General features: G+C 42.9%; 1 protein-coding gene across 3 annotated transcripts in view; it reads left to right on the top strand.

Moving 5' to 3' along the window:
- Positions 1-21,267: 21,267 nt before the first annotated feature.
- MPPED2 (metallophosphoesterase domain containing 2) overlaps positions 21,268-24,980 on the top strand; it is a 109,623-nt gene continuing 105,910 nt past the window's right edge. The window contains exon 1 of one of the 3 annotated variants that reach the window (XM_063333616.1): positions 21,268-21,554. The gene's annotated coding sequence lies outside the window, so the exon portion shown is untranslated. Of the gene's footprint in view, positions 21,555-22,747; positions 22,834-24,980 lie in introns of those variants that run through there. The other 2 variants (XM_063333618.1, XM_063333617.1) reach the window with 2 other exon arrangements.

The following is a 24,980-nucleotide window of genomic DNA, read 5'->3' as shown; positions in this document are numbered from 1 at the left end:
ACTGAGGATCCAAGATATTTTCGTATGCTCTGAACAGGAATTACAGGGACGTAGGGCTCTCCTATCTCAAGGCTAAGAAACTTCCATAGGAAAGCGTTGTTTGGTGAAAATAAGTTGTGTTTCTACAAGGCAGCAGATAACCACGTGTGTGTGACTCTGGTCTGACTGAAGGCCAAAGTAGTTGGGAGCTCTTTCAGCCTTCTCTGGACAGTCGGAAAACACAGCGGTCTTCTGAGGTGAAGAGATGATAGGAAGAAAAAAGGTACAGGTGCGATTTTTTTCTCTTTCTTTCAAACTTCTGCTAGCATATAGCAAAGTATGCAGGCTGCTTGTACCGACCGAGACAGCGCACAAATGCTCTTAACTGCCGTGCAAAATCTGCCCTTTTCTCAAAGCAAAATAGTGAAAGATCAAATAGACAATGAACCATCCTGAGTGCAGGTCCCTCCGGAAACATGGAGGGAAAATCCACTAACCCTGACTCTGTAAAAGTTTTAATTTCTACAGTGGGCAAAACCGTGTGTGTGTGTGTGTAATCTGAGGCAAGTAATATTTTTATTTTTTTTTTCATTTGCCCAGACAGATTCCACTGTGAACATGTAATGGTTTTCACTGAGGCACTGTGTTATTTTAAGGTAAATCTGCTGACTTCAGAATGCATAATCAGTTTCATGATCGTAATAAATTATATCACAGCTATCTCTGGTGGGAAAACGGAAAGAAAGTCACAAAGCAAGAGTGCTAGGACAGCTTACTGGGTAGGATGCTAGTCTAGAACCCATTTCTTTGTTGCTCTTTTAAGCAAATAATTTCAAAAGCATTTAGGTCAATTAAAAGCTCATTTTGAAAGCACTGTAGGCACTCAGAATTTAAGTCTCTCTGAAAGATATTTTTGAAAACGTTGATGCAGTTCAGTTCCAGAGCTGTAAATTGGGAATTGCAGCACTTCTTGCAAAGGTGATGTGTGAATAAATATACTTGAAAGGAATTGGAACAAAATAGAAGCTCTCTAAGGACCTGGGATAGACAGACGGGCTACGTAGGCTGTGGTACTGAGAGCATTTATTCCCTAACCGTCATAGCTTAAGCAGCTTGGGCATCTCTTGGCGGGTTGTTCCCAGCTCTTGCATTTGCTGCCACAACTGTTTGCACAGCGGTACAGCGAACTTGATCAAGGAATAGATCCAGCTGGTAAAAGATAAAATATATGCTGACTGCATGGCAACACAAACGTCTGTGCCAGCCAAAACACTGGTTGGCACGTGGGGCGGAACGAAGGCTGGGAGGAAGGAGGATGGGAGGTACTTAAGCAACCTGCTACCGACTGCAAAATCACAGTCTATTCTTATTTTCCAAGTACCTTAAATATTAATCTAGAACAGTAAAGGCTTTGTTCTAATGCCCAAAAAGGACTGATCGTGGTCTGATGAGAAAAGTTGGAGATTTTTGTCACCGATTTCTGTACATGTGAAACTGGCTCTCAGATTTATATGTTAGAAAAATATATAAAGTAAAACAAAACAAAATTTGTTAACAATGGCAGTAGCCCATGAAAGAGATGATTTAGGAGTCATCCTGTCAAGTATTATATTTTGATTTTTCTGAAGAATTTAATAGAAAACATAAAAAAGGAACGCTGCCTTTAAAAAAGACGGCTATAATTTTTTATAACTTTTCCTAGAAGCTTGTATTGTATGTCTGCTGCAGTATTACTTTTTTAATTACCACTGCCTAATTGTGAGATAAATCATTGTTGCATTACCCTTTTATATTTGAGATACAGATACTCATACTTCAGGTTTGTCTTTCCAGGCTTCAGTGGCAGTATACTAAAGATGAATTTCATCTATTCCATGTGACACAGGTTGTTTAACAGGAAAATGTTTTTATTAGAAGAGCTGGGTTAAGGGTCCATCTGGAACCAATTGAATTCTCTAATGGCCTAACCTTCTATTTCTAGAGGGAGAGAGGAGAAAAAGCAGGGAGGAAATTCAGGCTAACAGTGTAGTTCTGCAATGTGAATTTAAGAACTTTCCCCTCTGCTCCCTCCAGCCGCTTGTTCCTGCTCTCTGGCTGTAATTTGCCACGTCCTCAGCTTTGTACATACGGCTACTTCTATGGCTTGCTGTAAATTACACTGTTCAAATAACTGCTGTTAAAAGTCATCATCAAAAAAGGATGGGGGGAGCACTTAAATCGGACAAATGCGGGAAGAGTAAATTGTGCTGGGGGAAAGGAAATGAGCGTGTGTCTATGAGGGAAGACCAGGAGCTCCTCAGGCCATTATCACTTGAGCCAGGCATCACTAAAGCCCAAATGCCATATAATTACAGACTCAGACATAGACTTCTTCAGATTACCAAAGTATCGCTGTGTACCTCCTGGAACTACATGCAGAGGCTTTATCAATGTATGAAGTACTATAAAAATGGGAGGCTACATATTGGAGCCTGGTTTAAAGTCCAGTGATAATCCCACACGTCCTTCCGTTATTCCAAGTGGCTTTGGCCAGAACCTGTGTGTAGCATTTCCACATCAGCTGGGAGGAATTCTGCCCATCATGTGCTACAAATCAGGCTGAGCTAAAAAAAGAAAAGGAAAAAAGAAAAAAAAAAAAAAAACAAGAAAAAGAAAAAAAGGAGATTTGCGATAGCGTATCCTTAAAGGACTTTTTTGTATCAAAAAGGCATTGAGGCAGCACTTGTCCTGATACTGTGTTTATAAACCCAGAATTTATGGAGCTCCCTATTTTGTAAACCTATTCTCACATTCAGGCACGATGTTAAGCAGTTTCTTTCTCAAATGCAGACAGCCTGTAAGACAGCAAATGACTGCTACTTGTCCAGGACAAAGAGGGCTACAGTACATAGATTAATATGTCACGTGGGGTTCTGAACTTTTTTATTTGCATTGCTTGCTCGTTTTCAAAGCAGAGTGTAAGAGTCCTTACTGATATATCTCTGTATTTGTCTCTGCTATTTTAGCAGCATAAAATAAGGTCTCTGCCCCAACCATCTTAAAATTTTGTTAGTAAGCGTTACTTTGGAGAAAAAAATTCTCCGAAAAGAAAATACTTTCCCTTTTTGAAGTTGACCATCAAAACCATTTTATTTCTAAGTCATGTTGTATTATTAACTGGTATCAGGGTGGACTGATAGCACAACGTAGAAAAAGAATATTATGTTGTTAATAGAAACAAAAAGGCTTTGGAGTCTGAAGCTGTGAATTTTGTGTAGCTTGTGTTCCTTAGCACCACATCCCCGGCAAAAACGTTGTAGTGTGGAGCATAGCTAGAAAAAATTAACATTAAAAGTGTTTGTAAAATATTGGTGAATGTATTTGTGTATGTGTTTGAGGAGGAAATAACTGCGCAGTTCACTCCTAACCCCATCTGCTTAAGTGCACTGCACAGTTATTTGAAAAACCTTCTAAAAAAGATAAAATCCTGAGTGCAAAGAGCCTAAAAATGCATCTATATTGAGAAACTGTAGCCAATTGATTATTCAGCTGGCAAAATGGAAATTTCAAGTTGCATAGACAGCTAATTGTGGCCTGCCTATGGAATGACAGGTCTATAATTTTTAGTTTTGTGCACATTCAAAGCCAGTCACCTTGACACTTAACAGTCCATTATCTGCCGGCCACCGACCATATGATGATATTCAAAGAGTGACAGGTCTTTTCCATTACAGAATGATAAAATGCACTATGCTTTATTTGGATAAAGCTGTCTTCACAGACAGAACAAACCAGGTGCTTATCTGATCCTTGCACGCAACAATGACATTGGGCCACCTTTTACTCCACAGGGCTAACCCTTTTTTTTTTGTCATTGTTGTTCTTTTGGGATAAAGATGAGTGAAAGGAGTGAAATTGGTATACCCAGTATTGTTTTCTGGAAGAACAGGTAAGCTGGCATTCATATCTATGATTTTTTTCAGTAGTAAATAAGATAGATTGCAGGAAGCATTGGGACCCAGGTCATGCAACTGCATGATTCATAACCTAGGGAGAAATGTTTCTTTTTTTTATAAAAAAGATTGTTGTGTTTTCAGCATGTATACAGAGCAAGGTCATGAAACACGTCCCAGGATACTTGCTATCAAATAATAAAAAACAACAAACCGCCACAAATCAGGCTGAGACCTAGCATTTAATTCAGACTTAACCAAGGGGCTGGATCCAGCCAGGGACTCTGCTGCGCCTGCCCTGGGTGTGGTAAACGTGTCTGTGGCTCTGTCCCTGGGGCTGCAGCAACAACATGAGACTAGTGACCACCTCTCTCTGTAGGAAAAACAGAGCTTGAAGAGCAGAGAGTGCTTGGAGCTGGTTCTTTAGGTTAGGGCGTTCCTGCCTGGGCATCTCTTCAGGGGCTTGTGTAACCCAGGGAGGGCAGGGGAGCGCTGCTTCTGGAACCAAAGCTCAGGATGAAGGAGTCTCATCCTCGTACCTTGCTGTGCAGGGAAAGCCGTGCCTTGGAGCGCTACGAACAATCTGAGTTTGCAGGAGCTTGCAGTTTTCAGGAACCTAATGGGAGATGGGCCCACGCCAAAGTCATAAACTCTGTTTTGGCCTCAGCACTAATTTCTGTGCCAAATTGTTCTCAGCGAATTTTATTTATTTATTTCCGAATGTGAATTTTTAGTCGGGAATCCTGAATGTGCCTTTAGAATAAGTATTTTCAAACTATTTCTGAAATTTTAACACGAGTCGGTACTGCTGCTCTTCGCCAGCGGGGCCTGTTTCAGCTCCCAGCGACATTAGCACAGACGCTCACTGACTCGCTGTGTGCTGGAGCAAGTGCTGCATGAGTAACCCCGAGAACTTTGCAAGAGATAAGTTCCATCAGCAGTCCATTTTGAAACGGTCTTGAAATGATTAAGAAATCCTGCGAATTACAAATTTACAAAGCAATTTTCTTGAGCATTTAGAGTTAGCAACAGTAACCTTTGCCAGTGGAGAAGATGATTTGAGAATTTCCCAAATGATACAGAGATGCCACTTCAGTATTAAACATTATTCTTTTAGCTCCTTGCTTATTCAAGTAAAGATCTACAATACTTCTGTCATTTTTATTTTTTTCCTATAAGAAATGTACGTCATATGCAAACGTTCAGTCTCCTGTGTTCTCCTGTGTACAGTATATTGCATTTGTTTATAGCTCTGGAGAAAAGGCTAATGAAGAGAGCGTAACTCTGAAGAGAACAGTCATGAGGCTTCATTTGTTCCCTACATGCTGCAATAATCCTAATGCACCTTTTACTCTACAGAATGGCTTGTACTTGGGGAATTGTGTTTCATCCAATTTTCTTGCAAATAATGAACAAGTTCCCCCAGGTTTATTGGCACTATCTTGTGCACGCTTTTTTGGTGTAAATTATTTATTCTACTAATTTAACAGCAAACAGTCCTGGATAGTGAGCTTAGTGAGGCAATTTCATAGATATTGGTTGTAGGTTAATTATTTAGGGATTGAGATATCTCTGGTAATGCCAAATAAGTACAGACCTAATCAGAGAAAGCAATCGAATGCGTCTAGGTTTTCCAAATCTCAGATCATGCAACCGTTATTTGATGGTCATTAAGTTTGGTGGGTTATTGCAAAAGAACACGAATGTGTTTTGAGGTAGCCCACAAGTTAACCCTTATGGTTCCTGTCATTTCCCAGGCGGTCGACCCTTTGGTCACTGTGAGCCAGCTAACCAGAGTGTTCAGATCCACGTACTCTGTTGTTCTGGAGATGGAGACGGTTAAGGATGTTTTTGACTATGCGTCTCGTGGGATAGCTTAGCGGTTTGGCAGCTGCTGAAATATGAATGCTGAAGAATCAACAGATAAATCATATTTAGGACTAAAATAAACATTCTCTGCTGGTTTTTTTAAAGGTGGTGTATAGCCACACAGAGGAGATAGTTTAACTGTTATAATTGTGACTACTTTATTTTTATAGAGAGATTTTGATGCTAATCACTTGAAAAACATGAAACATCTCGAATCCTATGTAGCATCACTATCCAGTGTCAGTTTAATGGGAATGGGTATTGTGTATTTTTTTTAATTCAGTGAGGAAAACGTTATTCTTAATCGGTATTTTTTTTTTTAGCTGACGTAAAATAAGTTGGGCAGTTCATTGGAGAGAAGCGTAAGCTCTAAGTAGAGCCAGGGAAGACAATGAATGAAAAGCAGTGTGAGGAGAAATCTGTGAGCAATGCTTGGTGTGAATAAAATGTTGACGTTAAGGCATAGTTGTTTCCATTCTGTCGTCTTTATTTCTACGGCAAAATTACGGCGCTGTGCTCTGCTGTGCTTCTCTCCTTAAATGGCACTCAAAGCAGCCCTTCGAAAGGGCTAGAAACTGTCTTACTTCCATGTTCCTGCACCTCCTCAGTAGCGCTTGGGGGGGATGTTTTATTTTTGAAGATCTCCAATGGAGTAATCTTCTCCCGTAGGGTATTTGTGTTGGTAGTGTTTGTGTTTATTTTCTCTTTATATTTGTTTTAGTTTTGTTTTGGTTTGTTTTGTTTGTTTTTTTTTAAATGCGTGTATGGATCCCTTTTTAATGTTAAATTTAAAGCAAGCACCTAAAATGTGCCTTGAAGTTGGAGCAGATGGTGGGGAATATTTGAGATTTTCTCTTTTCCTCTAAAGCAGTTCATTCCACAGCTTTAGGTCAGCCTTCATGGAAGTGCTTGCCCCCTTCCAGATGAGCCCTATCTTCTTGCTTAAGAATTTTGCTGAAGGAGTGAGTAGCTCATTGCAAAGCTGTAGGATTCACAGGCTTTCCAGTGTAGAGAGTAGAGGATACGATGGTGAAAGCATGATAGTTTGCATTGGCGAAGGGATGTACCGAAGCATTCTGCACTAATTGGATTTTCTTTAGCACGAAAGCCTTTGTGCCAGATGTGTTGCACTGGTAAGAGAGATGAATAACTGAAGCCAGATCATTAACAAGCAGGATAAGATGGAGTCACTTAGCGGCAGATTGAAGGAAGCCCCGTTCATTGCCACATAAGGGCATTCTGCTAGCAAGGATTTCAAGAGGACAACTAAATGTGTTTCCCATTTCACATTCAATTGATCTGAGATGCATCCTAACAATATGTTATCTCTCTGTATTTCACTATGTAAAAATAAATACAATCCTTCAAGGAGGATGAACAGCTCAGATGTATCAACCGTTCTCTGGTAGGAAGACACGCAAATCTGCTAAATTCTCCAGTTGCTGTGGGATTTTTGCATTTCTAAGGAGACAGCTAATAAAACCCGTGATTAGTGGAAGAAGGTAAGAGAACCTTGGCTAGTGCTTTAATGATGGGGTGCTTCGGGGAAGCAAGGAGGAGACCTGGGGCTAGAGTCTAAAGGCCAGCTTCTTAAAAGAAGCCCCAAAAGATGGGTGTTAAAGTCTGTCCAAGGTTCTGTGCAGCTATGGGGTGGAATAAAGAGATACTTCCAGCCATGAGCGTAGACATCATTCAGCAACTTATATTTTATGGAACCCTGGAAACTAAAAATTAAAAACATGAAAGGAAGACTGTAATAGTTGGAAGAATATATAAGGAATCTTGGCAAACATATGAAATAAAACATATACAGCTGTGTTAAGAAAAATATTTAACTCCATTTTAAATGCCATGAGTCATTAGGATGTGTTAAAAGGCAAAAAGCAGCATAGTATAGTTTTGCAGCAAAAATCAAGAAGGAAAGCTGCATCTCACCTGATTGTAGGATGCTTTAATCACGGGAGTGTGTTGCACTTCTGCTTAGGTGCAGTCCCTGTGCTCTTCAGTCCATCGGCTTAGAATTGTGCAATTAGATGTGGAAATGGAAACACAGTCAAAGGCTTCAGTTACACAGGGTGAATGTAGGAAGGGCTGAACGGGATATGTGGAGGATTTGGCACGATTGGACGTGTGCTAGTTCTTGTTATTTTAGAATCTTATTTTGTTAAGACAAGATGACAATGACAAGTAAGAAAAATTACTTTTTCATAATTCAAGATTTTTATGACCTGGCAGGCTGGAAAAAAAGAAAGAATCTCTTAATATTTGGCTTCTGTGGACTATTCATGCAGTACAGCTATATTTTCTACGAAGTTGAGAACGTGTAGGAAATTGAGCTGTGCGGTGTAATTAGAATTGAAGAGTAGCACATCTAATTTTGTGATACCAGTCTGGCCACTGAGTGAGAGCAACAAATGAAAGTCAGAACTTCATAAAGGGAACGCTTTTCTGACTGTGATAAACCACGTGTTCATTCAGTACGAGGAAGAAAAGTGGATATGGACTTAGAGAGCAGTGATGGATCAGTCTTTAAAAGCCTCCTAGTTTGGGGAAAAAAATAAAATATTTATTTTACTAACCTAGATGGGGACACTTTACCTAGTCCAGTGTTTAAAGTTATGCCTGTATTATACATCTTAGAGTTCTGTAAGGAGATATCTGAAATAGATGTAAATGAGCAAGCCAGGTACTGCAAACAATCTGGTTTCTAATAGTAAGGAACTCAACAAGCCCTAATTTATCCTGTTTGAGAAAACACTGGTTTTGAATTTCTCGGTCTTTCCTTCCTTCTTATACATTTTAAATCGTCAGTGCGGGATGCAGTGAAATTAATGGGTTATGAAAGTGTAATTTTGTTGGTTGTGATGCTACTTCTGGATGAGTATTCATTAAGAAAACCCTGGATCTACCCTGCCAGGTTCCTTCCTTCTGCTTTGCTGATATGAGCTGAGACACGCTTGCTGTAATATGACACAAGATCCAGCACTGTATTTCTAGTGACAGACTTCTTCAAGTTCCCCTCTCTCTTTGTGGCATTAAATTTTTTTCAGAGAGGATATTGTAGATGGGCACGGCAGTAAGGATTTTTAATCCTTTTCATAACAAAACTCAATGAAAATCTTCAGAAACTCAACATACCTTGTCTGCTAGGCTTTGTGCAGTAGTTGCTTTTTTATTTCTGCTGAGAAGCAGTTCTTAAACAGGGTGGAAACCAGTAGGGAAGACTGTACAAAAGGTGTGATGCTTTTCATTGGATTGTCGAGCTGTTTCCCAGTTTACTTTCTGGCATCTCTAATGGCATGGAGACAAAGCGCTCAGCCTATCCACATGAAAAGGAGAGCACAGGGCTCATTTGGATACAGCCAAACTGATCAGGGAAACTTGAAATGAGAACACCTGACAGATTTAGGGGTTTCTGGGTAGAATATAGCCTTTAAAAGGCTCAAGAGAATAACACATTGTCTTTCAGCGACATGTCTTTCAATGAGTCCTCTCATTTTCACGTTGTCTGAAACGTTAAACGGAGATTCCACCTGCCTGTTCCGCAAGTAGGTCAGCATTTGATAACTGCATTAAAATTGGCCTTTCCCAAATCCTCTCTCTCACTGTAATCCTTCCTGTCCCTCTCAATTTTCCTACGTTCGCATACTCCATTATGGAGAAAATCTTGAGTCCTTTTTCAGATTATTTCCAAACTGTCACCCACAATGGAGCTGGTTTGTTTTTGTTTTGGATCATGTTTCTTCCCCAAAAGCTTCTGAAGATAGACGTCACAGATATGATGCCACATGGGAAAGAAGTTTTTTTTATGCCTGTGCAAAACTCCACGTCTTTTTCTACTCTTCTGAAAAAAAACCCCACCACATACTGTTTGGGGCTTGTGAGAATGTCTTAAAGACTGTAGTCAGAATATTAAAACATAGTTGGTAATTTAATTCTCAAGCCTAACATCCAGTTCATTTTCAACGTGGCCTATCACTTCTGGTGTGACATTACTGAAAACCTCCTGATTAAAGCCAGCTCTCTTATGCATACTTTACCTCTGTGACCTATGAGTAGCTTGAAACCATTTGAACTCTGTCTAAATTGGATCCCCCTGGTTGTAAGTGTTACTGCATGTCAGTTCTGTGTCAGTTGGATGGAAATCTTGCTGCAGAGGATGAAAGTTCACAGCTCAGTATTAATCTACTGGGCAAACTACATCTAATGCCTTCAGTTTTCTTGAAATACAGCTTCTGATGACCTCTGACAGGTAAAACACAGTATAGGATTTTCTAATATTCATTTTCAGTGTAGATGTTTAAAATGTAGCGTGTGTCATCCTTCTGTACCAAATAAATGCTGTGAGAGACAAAATTAAAAATAGTGACAAGTGGAGTCTTTTGCTAATAAAATATGTTTAGGTCCAGTACTTCACAATTGTCTTGTTCTCTCCACAGCAAATGGAAATCCCGGCTTCAGCAGAGGAGGCTGCGTACCGATGAACTGCTGGCGAGGATTCCCTTGATATCTGTTGGATGAGACTTTCAAATTGGTGTGTGAAGAGGAGTTTAACAACAAAAATTCCTGAAGCTGCATGGCTTCTGGAGCGGGCAGCATAAATCATTGAGTGCTGGCAGAGTCTGTCTTTAGTTCACAAATAAGAACTTTGAATTTAGCACCAGCTACTGGTTAAAAGAGACTCTGTATAGGTTTGTGCAGCTTAGATGACACCATTATCAACATCCTCTGTTACAGAGTGACACCTTTACTCTGCTCTTGTTAGGGAGTCTTAAATTGCAAGTACATTACATTTAGGTCTGCTTTTGAAGTGACCTTTTTGTACATAAAATTCCAACCAAAAAAAAAAAATAAAAAGTTTAATAGGCGCAGGTTTGTAAGTCTACAACTTCACCTTGCTTCTGCTGAAACTAACAGTAAAACTCACGCCTCTTTCAGTAGACGCAAGTTTGACTTAAATATTTAGTTAGTGGACACTGATCCTGTGTTTCTTGCAAATCCCAAATTGTCTTTGAAAAGAGTGGGATTTGGTAGGAGGAAAGAAATCTAAAATTAAGCTCTGGTTTGTGATGGGACGATGCTGATGCTGGGAGGGATGCTTTTTGGGGCACTAGAGATTGATCAAATTCTCCTTCTCAAAACCCAGCTCCAGTCCTACTGAGGAGAACTGAAAAAGTGGGCTTGTGCTAGCCCTGAACGGAGCCTTTGGCTCCTCGAGAAGCCTGTGCTTCAGCCCTGTGTTTAAAAGAGGAATTTTAGTCTGTAGACTGTGTACCTAGTTGATAGCATCTTTTGAGCCCTTCCAACTCCTCTCATTCTGGAACTACAGTTTGTCATTACAAAACATTGCCGTTTGATAAGTCAGATGAAATATCTCATCTGATGACTCTCATCCTGTCATTCCTCTTCGGGAAGTACAAAACAGTAGTAATAAATCAGTATCAGTATGGCCAGAGGTAGTTTAAGACAGTGGCCATTGGATCAGTTCTTGGACACTTTAGGAGCATATTTTCCCGTTGTTTCCATTTTTAAACCCAGACTTCTAAAATCCTGGGAGCCTGACTCTTTCCTGTGAGCCACACAAAGAAATAAATTTTTGATTATAACATGTGCAGAGCCCAGAGTCCAAACCCTTGGAGTTCTCTTCCATAGCTCTGACACCTGCTATCAAAAGATAGATATCAAAAATCGGTGGAGCTCCCTGTGGGTGCAGCATTCGGGTCACACAGATCTCCGGGAGCCCAGAGCTCATTCAGCAGCAATGCCACGGAAGTGTTCTATAACTATACATGCTATCCGTACACACATTCTACTATAAATATAGAAAAATGGCATAGGGGCTCTTACAACAATGTAACAAGAAGAAAGTATAAAAAAAAAAAAAAAGGAAATTTAGCAACTTGCAGACTATGGCAATCTTGTGGCTTGTGGGCTTTAATCATTGATTTTTGCTTTGTTAATTTGGCAGTATTGAGCGTAGGTAACTGCAGCGTTCTGATCCGACAAATATGTGGAAAAGAGCACGCTGTTGAAAATCCATCAGAAGATAAGTGAATGTTTCAAAGTAACATGAGTGTGCATAGTCAGGTTCTGAGCTGAAAGAATTAAAGTGTGGACTGACAGCAGTGATCTCTTCCTTTACTGTTCATTGGCTCACACTGTTCTTTTTAATAGAGACCCCCAGATATGAAGAAGTAATTTGCCCATTGCATAGCTCCCATATGTGGTAAATTTTCTTTTTTAAGCTTACAGAGTGCTTTATGATAGGGTAAACCTAAAAGAACAGAAAGAAACAAACAACAATGGATGAAATAGTATGGCTTAATAGGTTTTGCATAAGAAATAGCTGGCTAAAAAACATGTATACTTAAAAAAAAGCTTTTATATCAACAGCTGATGTCTCGTCTCAAATATAAGGGTCTGATCTCAAGGCAGGGCAGAACATCTGCTCCTTTCAATTTTATCAATTTAGCTAGAAGTGAAGCCAAGGATTTTAGTGGGATGAAGGTGATTCTGTAGCTTCTGCTCTCTGACCCAACAACGTAAAGTACAGCCTTTAGTCTGAAGCTTGGGCAGAAGCTTAAATATACATTTGTCCAGGTTTATTCTAGATTTTGACCTTCTTAAGGTTAACAGCTTGTTCTAAATGGAAAAAGAGTCATTGTCAGACTATGAGTTTATCTTGCATCTGGGTAGAGACATCTGGGGAAGTTTTGTGTCTGGATTTGTTTTAGAAGCTATAGAGTTTTGCAGGCTTAGCCCCATACTTGGGGCTTGTGGAAAGCTGGGATCTGAACCCCTAGTTTTCCTTTGTCTTTTGCATTACCATCTTTGTATTTTAAGTTTTTTCCCTTTTCACTTCTCCTTTCCAGAGGTGAGACGTCTCAATGGACGGGTCACTGTGACAATGGGGCTGCTACAAGCGGGCCCTGTGACTCTGCTGCTCTCAGCGACTGCCAAAGGCCACGCTGTGCGCAAATCTGACCGCACAACAGGAGTCCCCGGGAACCCGAGGTGGACAGAAAGGTACCCTGGTTAAATTCTCACTGAGCTTTATAAACTGAGTTTATAAACTGGCTTTCTTTCAGAAGGCATTTTTTACAATACGATCACGGTTTTGAATTTGCAGTAATAACATCACAAAAGGCGGAACTGTGGTCAATAGGTCTTGCGGGGGGGGAAACATTGCTAGAAGGCGGCTCCTCAAGTGCTCGGTTTCAGTTAACAGTAACTGACAGAGAAAATGACTTTTTAGCACATAGGTTTTGAGATCACCTCATGGGAAAGGATGACATCAAAACCCGTGGAAATCATGCCTAGATTAGTTTAGAAACTTGAATGTATTACCAGAAAATCCTCTCAAGATTCCACTTACCCTTTTTCTACTAAGACTCCTATCTGTATATTCACTAATAGAAAGAAGCCTTCTGTGTTTGTTAGCACAAGTTTCTAATTAGGCTTATTGATAATTAATCTGGATAAATCCATGTGCAGAAACTTCTCATTATCATTCTTTTAAAGCGTGATATAGGACCTTCAAGAGATGTTTGTTCATAGATATTTTCCATTTCATGGTTTCTCTATGTGCATGCCACAGTGAGATTGTGGGTATAGTTTAGTTAAATTTCCAAATCAGACTACGTTTTAAAGAAATCAGTGCTTAGTATCCACTGCTTGATCTTGATGATTGCCTTTTGTAAATGAAAATGTTGATGTGACTGTAATAAATATCCTGACATAAATATTTTCATTTACAGTAGAGCACTCTGTCATTTCTGGGTCTTTTTGGTTTGTTTTGTTGTTTGATTTTTGTTTTGGTTCTTTTTTCTTTATTTCCCGGTTCTTGTTCAGCTCTGCGAGCATGCTGCTAAGTGGCAGGAGGAATAACATATAGCATGCAGTCCATCATCTGCATTCCCTTCGCATTAGGTGTAACACTGGCATGAAAATCGGAGCCCCTGCTCCAATTTTTCCAGCTGTCTCTGTCTCCCTGTGATCTTTTTGTACAAATTTTCTGGCAAGTCTTTGAATATGCAAGCATATATCCCTTTCTTGAGCGTACATACACATGTTGCTCTCCCAAAACGTGGGTACAACTGAGTAGAATCATTACTGGTTTTTTCAGTAATTTGAGCATGTTTTTACTGAGGTAGGCAGATCCTTAAAACATACAATAATTTCTTCCTTTGTCCTCTTGCTCTCAGATTTCTGTGTAAGTTTGGTTTGTTTTCATTCAAAATATAAGAATAAAGCAATATCGGGATCTTTTCCCTGCCATCTTCAGGGCTTATTTATAGAGTACTTTTACAGCTCCAGGAATTGTTAACTTTTAGGCAATAAATGTCATCTTACTTCTGAGGTTGCATTTGTTTTATTTTCCTTAGCAATATTATTGCTTTAAAACTGTAATATGTTTTCTATTTTGGTCTTTTTTCTATCGCCCCAAGGGACTTGAGCTGTAACTAGGGTTTGCGTTGGCCACGGCGCTGTTCTTATTCTGCACATGGTTTCGGGTAGACAGGCGAGAGTGCCAGGGCCAACCGTGGTATTCTATTGGAAGAGCTTGTGCCAAGATTTGGGCTTGAACAATTTGGAGGAGACATGATGTCACTGTCTCCATAAAGTGAATTTGGACAGGAATGTTCTATTGTATTTTGGGCACGTGTTTCAAAAATAACAATTAAAATAATACCTTGTAGGTGTCCTTAATTTTTGTATTTACTCTCTGGTTTCACAGTCCTTGCCCTGCGTTTCTCGTGTCCTAGTGGTATTTCTGTTTCATTATTTTTCAAGCAGAGTTTGATGACACTGATTTAGCAGTTGCTCACAGTTCACTGCTTCAGTTTTCATCAAATTATACTTCTAGTTACACTAGACACTTTCATCATCAATTTCCATATGCCTCAAAGACATGCAGGGACCAGTTTGCCAACACTGTACTCAAATGTTAGACAATAACGGGAATACAGGATTTTTTTTCCTAGGGTGTCTGAGACAAAGAGTGTAGACTCCCTTGGTTCTTAGCAAGTGTTTTCAGCCTGGACGCATTAAAAATCTAGACAATAACTGCTATGGAATATTGATTTTAAAATGTCAAATCAAGGGCTAAAAATCAACATTAACCAGAGATTACACAGTAAGATCTTATCCGTTTCTTTCCAGAAATCTTACATTAGAGCGCGCTGCATGTGAATTCATGCTTTGCTCTTTCACCACAGAATGGGAGGATTCATAAGCATCCTGAACTGTATTTTCTGTACAACAGAGTTTGATAATTATGATAGTTAACACATAATAAAGATTTTGGCTTCAGGCTCTAGGTTTACGTGTACCTTCAGATCAGCAGTGTTACTGGGGACATTCAAAGTGACATGACTCCTGAGAATGACTGTGAAAGTCTTTTCCTTTCTTTAGGGAGTCTTATTCTTAACTTCGTGCTCAAATTGCAAAGATCTCCATGTTGGAACACCTGACCCCTTTAAAGGTTTTTCATTATGTTTATCTTAACAATTCCCTACAATTTTCTATAAAGGGACCACACTCCTGGCCCAAAGGTAATTTGGGACTTGGATGTAGATGAGCTGGAGACCGGTTCTTATGTCTGTCAAAAGCGTAAAGTTAATTATGCAAGGCATGAAGTGAAGCTCTGGTGCCAATTTGTTTAGATGTAAAGAGGCTAACTCTGAGTAACTGTTGACAACAGTCACCATCATCAGATGAATTTGCTGTTAAACCTGTAGCCTTCAATCTTCAAGACAGCATAGGAGTAATATTCTCCCTTCTGCACCACCATGTAAATTGCTTGACTTGCACTGTGAGCTAAGGTCTGTTTCAGTTTTGCAATTTGCTTTCCTTGTGGAATTTTGTCTGATGTTGAGAATTTCATACCTAACTTTCAGTGCAAGAGGGACCTTCTCTCAGGAACAGAGGGAAGAATTTTTCTCTGTCTGCAGAAATTTCAGTTTGTGGAGTCTGCCACTTGCAGATTGCACTCAATGTGATATAGACCCACTTCATGGAGTCTTCTGTCTGAAGTCAGAAGGACATGGGCAGAGGCAGAGCATAGACAGGCAGCTGTCTGATATCTCTGTGACTTCCCAAAACTCATGGGGACACAGTTCGTCTTACATCCAGGACCAGAGCTGTAGTGTGGACACTGCCACAGGATGAGATGATCTATGCGATGAAGAGGGAAGGGAGCTGTTGGGTAAGTTAAAGGTCAAGGAGAAGAGAGGTTTGTAATGCACTTTACTGTAGTACTAAATGCCTGTTTCCTGACAGAACTTGAAGTTTTGGAATTATTTGGTACCGTGAGCTTTGAGCACCTGAACTGAAGCTGCATTAAACTGAAGATTTTCTCATGCATTGGCTTTGACTCAATGCATTGTAGACAAGCGATAAAATGACCACTTGAGGAAAAAGGCACCCACCTTCTCCTAAACAGGTAAATTGGTATGCAGTAAACAGGATATTTGAACACCTCACATTACTCCCACAGTTGCATATTCCCTGCCACAGCTCATTGACCAGAAGGTGACCACCAAAAACCTTTAGTGCCCTGAGCCTTCGGTATCTGGGAGTTCCTGCTGTAATGTCTTTGCAGTAACTGCTGCACATCAAACAATACCCGCATCTTCATACACATACAAACTGAAGTCACTGCCTGCTCTATTATGAAGGAATAAATCACCCATTCATCCTTCTCAACTTTGAAAAAAGAATGTTTGGTGGAATGTTCAAAACAAACAAAAAAAAAAAGAAAAGGAACGGTTTCTTCTCTAGGTACCTTGACGAGCAGTTACACTGGGAGTTTTTAGAAGGGCAAATGATTCACCTACAGCTTTTTTGCATCACTTTTTATTTCTACAGAGAGCAAGTAGGAAAGTTCCAATCAAATATTTAATTTAATTTAATAGGGGCAAGGCAGCAGACAACCATTATCCTGTGACAATGTTCTGGTCCATCGAATATAAAAAGAATGCCCAGAGGACAACTAGTGATATTTCCTTCAGAAGTCTTACCTGATGCTCTATCAGCATTGGAATGATGTGCTCCTCTCTCTCTGCAGATTCTGATAGGAGGCTCCAGTTTCACTTCCTTTGGAGAATTGTCCTCTTTCTCAAAAAGCTGGTGCGCTTCTGTGGAGAGGCCACGGATTCTTCCTGAAGATGCAGCGTTTGCTGGAGCATTGAACAGGTTAGTGTATGGGCCCGTATTTGTGAGAGAAAAAGGCTGATAAAAATTTGTAACAGCAGAGATTACAAAAATCGAAAGACAAGAGGCGTTTTTTTTTTTAAATCAGTGTTTAGGGTTTAATTAGCTACTAGTTCCAGTTTGTGATTTTCTTAAGGGAAAGAAGCTCTAAGAGATAAAAAAACAGTTTGTATCTTCAAAATTGGGATCCTGGGGCGGGGCTTTTTGTTTGTTTGTTATATCTAATACGTTTTTCTGTTGTTTTCCTAGTGATGGCCAGCATGCGCACTAAATGCTCTGTGACTTACAGGCCACAAATGGAGGGAGAGAGCAATGGGGAACTTTTAATCTATCCAACTATCTTCTGCAGATTTGGGAAGTAATATCTGCTCAGTGGGGCATGAAGCCTAAACACAGTTTTCTCCAGTTGTCTTCGGTTCCAGGCTTACTGAAGAATTTCTACTTTAATGAGGGGAACAAGCCTGTTAAGATGCAGTTTTTGTCAGAATTGCAGTGGTCCGTATTGGGATACGGTGAGTCCGGTGACTTTCAGCGTAGATTGCCTCCAGTCGTTGTCCACTGGATCAAACTCTACTTTCTTAAAATGTTAACAAATCAAAATATGCATTGTTTGGTACTGTAGGTAACTGTAGCGTACCAGCGTGCTCTAGTCGCTGCAGGCTGAAACTGAATTCTGTCTGCAATACAAATGAAAACCCTCGCCGCTCTGGTCTTAAAATGGCTAAAAATCCAGGAAATACATGTATTAAAACAAACAAAACCCCTTTGATACTGTGTCTGAACAAAAAGATAGTGTGAAACACTGACCTAGCTTTTTAGGAAACTGCAGCATACCCTGTGCCAGCCTTGGTCCTGCGCTGCAAACTGTGCCACTCTGTATTATGCCAGCATAGGCATTCAAGAGATTGTGCTGTGGACTAGACTGGGGAATTGATCTGCCCTAAAACCCCGTCTGCCTTTTTGGAAGGAGGCTCTTTTAAAACCTGAATTTGTTCTTCTTGTGTGGTTTGTATCCCTGAATTACGGGAGCAGAAGTGGGGGAAGCAGAGCAGCGGGGGAGTTGTGGAAACACCCTTAAAGTAGCATTGTTGATTGTTTTATACAGTGAGACACGGTCTTGTAATCAGGTCTTCCCTCCTTCGGCCAAATGATGGAATATTCTTGAGGTAGCTTGCTCTGGGAGGACCCTCAACGAGCAACATGCAGCAGGCTGTGGAGCCCAGTAACGCATCGCGTGACGTAGTACCTCCTGACCAGGTAGGATCTGTGTCGGGGCCGATACTGTTACCACAGACCGATGTCATGATACACACTTTGAAAGGGTTTTAGGGTTTTTTAAAATTCCTTTCTGCGTAGAAGGTCACTCAAAAAATCTTATTATTTAAGGAATGAGTTCTCAGAGGTGGACTTTAAATGATACCTTTCTTGTATTACTTCACATATACTTAGGGAAGATTTTTCCCAAAGTAAAAAACAAAGTGAGACGGGTGTCTGTAGTTCACTCTGGACACTGTGTCTCAAAAGTTGTTAGCTCTTCCTTGTGCTTGGCAGAAACGGGACACGGTGTATTAGAGATCACGTAACAGATTTTTGAAGAATCTGTATGCTTTTTGTGATAGTGTTTTCTGTTTTTTAACATGCATCTGCTGCATCTGTACATTTGATGATACTCACTTTGGCTTTGTAAAAATGAAAAAACAAAATCCAGAGCAAACTCTGAATATGACTAAGGTTTCATGTATAACGTACACTTTTAACATTACAAATAGGAAGTATTAAAGTAAACAAAAGCTGCTTGTTCACTGTTTTGAATTTCACCCAACTAGAGAAATCAGTCCTGTGACACAAAAACCCAGCTTGTTTACTTTTTAAGTTTTCAAATTTATCTCTGAGATCCTCTTGTCAAGTGTATATTAATAAGAACAGATTCCAGCCAAAATAAAGGTGTTTTCTGTACTTACAGACTTGGTTTTTGACGCTGCGCTTGTGAATTAGAACAGAAAGCCAACAAAATGCAACTCTTTTCCTCAGAAAACCCTTTCATCCATTTAAGAAAAATATTTTTTCCTTCTTTTAGCAACTCCAGGGCCAACAGATTTCTGAAAGTGGGTACATCTTTGGAAAGCATCCTGTTCTCGGGGAAGCAGAAAACAAGTAGTTTATAAAAAGGAAGAGTTTCGTTATGTGCTCTTGACAGAAAATGTTTCAGAGTTTGTCAAGGCATATATTAAAAACATTGCTCCCGATGACTGTATTACAGCTTGGTGTTGCTGCTGAACTTTTAGTACTGTGAAAAAGATGTGACCTTACAATCAGGTCCCACTCTGGATTCACATGAGCAAAACCCAAGTACCGCTAACTTTCAGGCCACATACCTGGCTTTATATAAGGATTAATGGAATTAGGTAAAGGCTTATTTCAGTACTAGGACACAGAGACACTGATTTGTCTCTCACCATAGAAGGTATCAAAGAGAAGGTCTTTGAGCTTTCTAATTCCCAGTCCAATCACCTACCCAGGCTTCTACCCTGTTTTTCCCTCTGTGCTAAAAGCTCATTTTTGTAGTGCTGGGGGCTCTAGGTGTGGTAAGAGGACACAAATACAGGAAAAGTCCTTCTGCTGCAACAGCAGAGAAGGGATGCGGTAGGTTCAGGATCAAACCTGCTCCTCCTCACCCTCACCCACCCATGTTTTTGTATTTAAGCTGTCAATGGTACCAATGAAGCTATCCTGTCCTCTTTGTGTCCCCAGTTGCTCATCTCGCTCCCTGCCTTCTTCCAGCAGAAACATTTGTGCGGTTATGAACTGGATCGAATGAGGAGACTGACCCACACCGAAACAGGCTGCTTTTCCCTGGTGCTAACTGGATCGGTTTCCCACGTGGGGTTCCCACACGAGGGCTAGTGCAGGTGAGGTAAGGGGGCTGAATGCTGGGTTGCTTCTTTTACAGCACTGTCAGAGTAAGTCAGCTGAAAACCTTTGTTAAAGTGCGTCCTCAGACACCATTCCAGGCAAAGATTCCCTGGAAATCTTGCTTTGATTTGGTGAGGAGGAGGACTCACCACTGCGTCATTTTGTCTGAAACAGAAATTTTCCTTTGGCAGTTCACAGTGGGTACTTCCATTAAAAGGGGAAATGACAATAGTGAAAAAAAATCAGACTGAAAGGTCTAATATCAAATTTGGAAAAAATTATACTATTTAACCTTTTTTTTTTCAGGTTGATTTTTCTTAATTTGCCATGCTTATAAACAGGACGGTCCATCCTAGTGGATTTCTGTTTGGCAATACTGGGGACCCTTCTCATTGTTTTCAACAACAAAGAAAAACCTGCCTACTTGCCATGCATATCCAAAGGTTGGCCAGAGTCAAAATTACTTACTTAAAATATGTAGGACACTACTTACTCTTAGAGGCCTGTTAGGAGCTTTTATTTTCTGTCAGCTCGATTATTCCGAATTATTTGGAATTCTTTTATTTTCTTCTTTTTTCTCCCCATTGTAAGTGTATGACTGTGGAAGTCCCCCCTTCCGTTTGCTGTCTTGAAAGTAAAAGAACAAACACCTCTAATCTTTACGTTGTTACTGTCGTGGCTGTTGACACAATTGCTATGTATTTCGGGGGGGGGGGGGGGAAGACAAAAAAAAAAAAAAAGACAACAGCAACCTCCCTGATTCTACCTCTCCATAGAAAAGCCCCAATTACCCTAAGATAATGTTCAGCCTCACAGGCTAACCCTACAGTACTGTTTCTTTATGTTTTTTCCTGGTCGCCGAGCTTGGCTTATCTACAGAAGGAGCAGAGCACCGCATTAATACCTAATGATGAAAAAGGTGCGGGAGACGGCCAAACCTGTTTCGAGGATTATTGTTATTATTATTTTAAATTGTTGTTGTTGTTGTTTATTTATTTTATTATTTCGTGAGGCCGGGGAAGAGCCGAGCGGCGGTGCGCGGCGGGTCTGTACCGGCTGCGAGCCGGGCGCCTGCCGCGGCCTCCCGGGCGCTGCCCCGGGGCGGCGTGGGGTGGGGGGGGTCCCGGCGGGGTCCCGACACTGCCCTCCCCGCTCCCCCGGGGCCGTGGCAGCCGACATCCCCCCCACCACCACCACCTTGACCCCGGCAGAGCCGCTGCTCCCGCCGGCCTCTCCTGCCGGCTCGGCGGGGGGGAGGCTGCGCCGCACTTGGGAAATGCAGCAGCGATTCCTCCCTCCTCCCTCCCTGCCCGGGGGGGTGAAGTGCGAGGCAGCGGGAGGAGCTGTGCGTGTGTGTCTGTGTGTGTGTGTGTGTGTGTGTGCGAGCAGCGCTCCGTGGCCGCCGTGTTTCCTGGTGCCTGCTCCCTGACCCCAGTGGCAGCCCCGCTCACTGCACCGCGCCCGCCCTCGCCGCCGCCCCGCACCCGGACCCGCACCCGGACCCAGGCCGCCGCCGCCGCCGGGCACCGCCGCGGGGTCGGGCGCAGGCTCTGCCCCGGCCGCGCCCCCGCAGCCCCATGGAGCGGCCCCGCTGCCCGCGCTGAAGGCATCCCCGACCCGCCCGCAGCGGCAGCCGGCGGAGGGAAGGTGAGCGGCCCCGGGTCGGTGTCTGGGGGGGCGGGGGGGGCTCGGCGGGGGGCAGCGGCGCACAAAGCGGCGGGTTAGAGGTGCCGTGTCATGGACGAGAGCGGAGGAGGGGGGGTGGCGGGCAGGAGCTCCGGCGGCGGCGGGGCCAGCCTCCCGCAAACAATAATAAGGATAAAACTGGCCGCCCGCCCCGCTCTCCCTGCCTCCCCCCGGCGTGACCGCCCTGAAGCCCGCTGGGTCGAGTCGGGTCGGGTCGGTGAGGCGGCGGCGGCGGCGTTTCCCCGCAGCCCGGGCGGCTTTTTCGGCGGCGCCGAGCCAGCCTGCCCTGCCCTCCTCCCCCAGGCCGTGCCCCCGCTGCCCTCCGCCGCGCTCCTTGGCCGGGGGAAGGGGATGGTGGGGGTGGTGCCGGGGGGGGTGGGGTGGGGGTTGCAGGGCTGGAAGCGGGCTGGGGGCGGCAGGCGGTGTGCCGGCTGCCGGCTCGGGGGTCGGGGCGGGGGGCGGCGCGGCGGGGCCGGGAGGGTAGGCCGGGGAGCATTGTGCTGGCTGGGGCCAGCGGGCGGGCGGCAGCGGCGAGCAGCCGGCGGGGGGACGGGGCTCCCGGCGTGGAGGGACGCGGGGGTGGGTGGATGATGGTGGTGGTGGGGGGGACGCGACACACGCCGCAAAAGTAAGGAGGGTAACGCTCTGCTCTGCCGTTCCCCGGCGGAGTTTCGCCTCTCCGTTTCACCGGCGGGAGAACCCGCTTTGAAACCCTGATCCCGGAGGCCTCAAGCACTCGGAAACCTTCCGGGGGTGGGGGCGAGGTGCGGGGGACGGCGCGGTTGGCACTGCCGGAATAAAAAGCAGCGGGCATCCCCCCCTCTCTTCCCCGGCCCCCGCTGTGGAGTTTATTGCATCCCTCCCCCGAGCATCCTCCCCCCACTAAAAAAAAAATCATTTCGGTTCTGTAGCGACTGGGGGGGGGAGGTGGTGGTGGTGGTTGTGATGTGAACTTTGTGCGCCATGGCACGTACCGCACAAAAATCGCAGCGATGCCCCCTCGGTGGCAAGCGGGGGTCGGAGGGGGGGGAGCCGGGGCGGGCAGGGGGCGCGGGGCGGGGGCTGCGGCACACGCCGGGACGGGGCCGCGCCGGAGCCATTGGCCACCAAGAGCCATCAATCACCGGGGGGGGGGGGGGGGGGGGGGGCGAGCCCGGCGCCCCGCGGGGCCGCGGCCGGGGCGGCCCGGGAGCCGGCGGCGGGCGGAGGTGGGGAGCGTCGGGGAGCCCAGGTACCGGAGGTCGGTGTGTGGGGCGGGGGGATGGGGGGGTCGGGGTGCAGCTCCCCCCGGTGCCTCCGCCTTGGGCTCGGTGGGGAGGCTGGAGCCCGGAGTTGGCCGCAAACTGCGGCGCAGCATCGCGGGGGCTGTCGGGGCAGTTGCTCAGTGACCCCCCGGGGCGCGGGGTAACACATCGGGGGTGCGGGGGGGGGCCGCCGGATCTCGGGGGGGTGCGTGTGTGTGTTGCGGCGGCCGGTGCCCGGGCTCCGGGTGGGTGTAACGTGTTTTGTTGCTGTAACAGTGTCGGGATAGTGGATGTAGCCACAGAAGGTGTTGACACGGAATTAACCCTTTCCGCCTCCTGCCTTTCAAAATTCCCTTTTCCGAGGCGAGACCCGCCAGAAGGCGAATTTCTGACATTCAGATGAGGAAGGCGTGAATCTTTTATCGGGGGGAAATGCGTTTTTCGCGTGCCTGTGTGTGCGTGTGCATACGGAGAGCTTGCCCCTTTACCTCTCCCTGAAATGTAACGTTGCGTTTTAAAATTACTTATCTGTGCATATTTAGCGATAAGGGTTTTTTTTGACACGGCGGTAGTATAGTGATATAAAATTAGCTGCGCTGAAGTTTGTGTCAGCCGGTGTGTACCTGTAAAGCTGGGCAGATGTGTACAATAGCACATCTCCTCTCGCTGTCGGTGCAAATCCACCCTGGAGAAGGTTTGTTGCTCCCAGGGTAACAGCTGTATTTGGGAAAACGTAACATGCTAAAAAAAAAAAATAAATCTTCGTTTAGGTTTTTAATATAGTCATTCTTACTCAAAACTGACACATAAGGCGTGGAAGATATTGCACGTTGTTTTACTTGACAGATGTGAAAAATAATACAACTTTTATTCTTTTGTACTCATCTCCTGTATGTAATCTTCAAAGAGTGATTGCAGTTGGAGGAAGAAGAACAGTAGTGATTCAAAGTAGCTCTTTTGATTTTTATTTTTTTTTTAAATCTTGGGCCTAAAATAAATTTGGTTTTGAAGTTTTGAAGTGCTCAGCTCCTTTTGGATATTTTCTTCACAGAAGTTCACAGTAAAGAAGGTAATAATTAGATGCTTCTGGTAGGTGAGCTATAGTACTCTATAGAGCACTAAATGGAAATTAGAGAATGGACACAGAAGCCACTTTCAAATTTTACTTATTTTCCAGTCCAGCATTTGTTGTTGAATTTCGTTTTAAAAGGACGCTTTGTTCGGCTTTGCCTTAATTTAAGTATAGAGATTTATTCTTAAGATTAAAGATTGGAACAATGGAAAGCAATTGCAGCTTATATACTTATAATCTTATTGAAAGTCAACCTTAAAGTATTTAATACAGCTATTCAAGTATCCTCTTATCATTTGTTTTATGCCGGTTAGTTGTAATTTCTTTTTGTTACATGGGTTGTTATAAACCTTGTAAAAAATGCTTATTATCTTTATGTATAATTCACTCTCATGAACAAATTGGATTTTTTTCCATGAGTGAACTATAATATGAAATTCAATGTTTTGACCTTTCTTATGCTAGATTACTGAAAATAGTGTGATTTAGCTTTTCTGAAAGCCCAAGTATATTTTTGTTGCTGGTTTAACGTGTTGTTTTATATTGTAGCTTTTAATGATGAAAAAATAACATTAGACATGTAATTTTCACACTACTTCTTAATTTATGCAGACGCTGAAGTTCTTGCTGGGTAAAAGAAAAACTTAAATCTTTTTTTCCTGGGAGCTTTGATGGCTAGCATTCTTGTTAATGACAGTCATTTCTCTAACAGGAAGATGTTTTCATTTGTCTTTACTTTTCAGTGCAAAGCAATTATGCTGCTCTGTGTTGCACACTCTTGGTAGTTCCTATCTCAAAAGAATTACAGTACTTGGAACAGGACTGCAATTTGAAGCAGGTGTTGTGTTTTACTGTTATGCAAAATAACACTAAAATATAATTGTAAGGGAAATTAAGGAAACAGCTGCAAACTTGGTATGGTAACCACTACATTACGATTTGTGAGCAGTTGTTGCACACATCTTACATCGCTTCCAACACAGCAAAGATTTGGTTTAGTAAAGCTCACCTTGCCGATTTTTCCTCCTGAAACTATTGTGCTTATTCTTAGGAGAGAGGATTAGTGCAAAG

This window comes from Chroicocephalus ridibundus, chromosome 4 (genome assembly GCF_963924245.1).
Source record: "Chroicocephalus ridibundus chromosome 4, bChrRid1.1, whole genome shotgun sequence".
Lineage (NCBI taxonomy): Eukaryota > Metazoa > Chordata > Aves > Charadriiformes > Laridae > Chroicocephalus > Chroicocephalus ridibundus.
The sequence above is the reverse complement of the archived record's forward strand: the minus strand, read 5'-3'. Positions and strand labels throughout refer to the sequence as shown.